Here is a 2,036-nt window from a genome sequence, read left to right as displayed (position 1 = left end):
GGCCGGGCCGCGCGCCCGGGAGCCCAGACAAAGAGAGGGAGGAGCGGCCGCCGGGCCCGGCAGCCCTTGCAGAGACGTCGCCTGGCAACGGCCGCATTCCCGCTCGCATCCCGCATCCCGCCCCGGGCATGGATCCCGGCCGGGACGCGGCGTGCCGGGAGCAGAGCCCCGCACGCTGCAGGGTGCCGGGAGCAGGGACACCGGGAGCGCCGGGAGCGCCGGAGCAGGGCCGCGGGCTGCTGGCCGGGCCAGCCGTGCGAGCCAGGGAGCCCTGGCCTGGCCCCGCGAACGTGGGGAGCAGGAGGGAGACGGGAGCCGCGCGCCCGGGCTAACGAGCTAATGGGCCCTGCTCCCCCGCGTGTCTCCCGCAATTAGAGTCCCCTTGATGCCAGCGGCAGGGGCGGCCGAGGAGCGGGGCCGTCCGCGGCGGGTGCCGCAGCAATGCCCGCGCTGGCCGTGCGGCTGGAGGCTCCTGCCAGCAGCCGTGCCCATGGAGCGGGAAGGAGGCAGCCGGTGCCCGGCTGGGCGCGGGGCTGCGGTGTTGCCCCCGTGCTGAGCACCCTGTCACCGCCGTTGGGTGCAGCTCCCCGTGAGCGCTCGCTCGGCACCCAGGGCGCGGGGCTCCCCAGGGCGCCTCTCCGGACACGGGCAGCTCATGGGACTGCAGTCCGCGCCTGAGCCTTTCCCCCTCGCCTAATAGGATTCTTTCCTTAGGAGCTTTGCTGCAAACTGCCAGAGTAATCTTGAGGGCAGAAGGAGGACGGGGCGCTGGGAATGCCCTTCCACAGCTCAACCCTGCCCTGGGATGCCGGCGCCTTCCCTGCTCTTGGCGGGTGCTGCAGACCGTGCACCCCTGGGAGAGCAGGTCCTCCCTGCTGCCTCTGCCCTGGCCCGCCTGGCTCGGGGCTGCCCCCGGAGCACAGGACGGCCTGGGGTGGGCCAGGGACGGGCCTGGGGAAGGTCCTGGGGCCCTGTGTGAGCCCCGGCCCAGCGGAGCCGTCGTGCCCGGCAGCCCTGAGTGAGCGCCCGGCTCGCAGCTGGTGCCCGCGGCAGCCAGACCTAAATGCTGCAGCCAGACCAGCAGCTTAGGATTAGGCGGCGGCTGTTCTGCGCGGCGCGGGGCTGGCGCGGGCCCCGCGGGGCGCCCAGGCCGACGTGCCCTGCCTGGCGCAGCGCACGGCTGCCGAGGAGCGGGGCCGGGCGCGCAGGGATGGGGCCGCAGGGCACTGCGTGGGGCAGGGCGGCCGCGCTGCGCTCTCCGTGGGCCTTGCTGTGGGCACTGGTGGGCAGGACGGGGCTGTAGGGACCCTCAGCGGGGGCACTCGGCGCTAGGGGCCCTGTGCGGTGCAGGGCACGGCCACAGGGGCCCTGCCCGGTGCAAGGTGCGGCTGCGGCACCTGGCATGGGGCGCTGGGACATGCAGGGGGAGGCTGCCAGCACCCTCACAAACAGGCAGAGCCTGAAAGGTGCTGTGCTGGGGTGGTGGGTCCACCCCATACGCACCCCGGGGCACCCTGCCGTGGGGCGCAGGCCTGTGTGCCGCAGCAGGGGCACTGAGCTGGGCAAGCTGTGCGGCCGGGTGCCCATGGCGCCGCTGGGAGGGTACAGGCGGCCGCGGGCTTTGAGGTGCAGCGGGGAGGCAGGCGGCGACCGGGGCTGTGCGCTAGGAACGAGCCTGGGGCTCCGTGCCCTGCGGGGTGCAGCTCGGGGCTGCGGCTGGGCGGCTGTGAGGGCAGCGAGAGCAGCGGCGCTGGGGGCAGCAGCCAGGGCGCGGGCAGGGCGGGCAGCAGCGGCGCTGGGGGCAGCAGCCAGGGCGGGCAGCAGCGGCGCCGCGGGCCGCGCCGCGCGGGAAGGGAGGCAGGAAGGAAGGGAGGCAGGGAGGCAGGGAGGCCGCAGGTGGGCCGGGCCGGCCGCCAATGAGCGCGCGGCGCTGCCCTAGCAACAGCGGCGGCGCCAATGGGCGCGCGAGGCGCCCGCGCTGCCGCTGGGCCCGGGCCCGGCGAGGGCCGTGGCGCGAGGGGTCCCGAGCGCTGCCC

The sequence above is a fragment of the Nothoprocta perdicaria genome, unplaced genomic scaffold (genome assembly GCF_003342845.1).
Source record: "Nothoprocta perdicaria isolate Ctin4 unplaced genomic scaffold, notPer1 scaffold_0, whole genome shotgun sequence".
Lineage (NCBI taxonomy): Eukaryota > Metazoa > Chordata > Aves > Tinamiformes > Tinamidae > Nothoprocta > Nothoprocta perdicaria.
Note: the sequence above shows the minus strand (reverse complement) of the source record.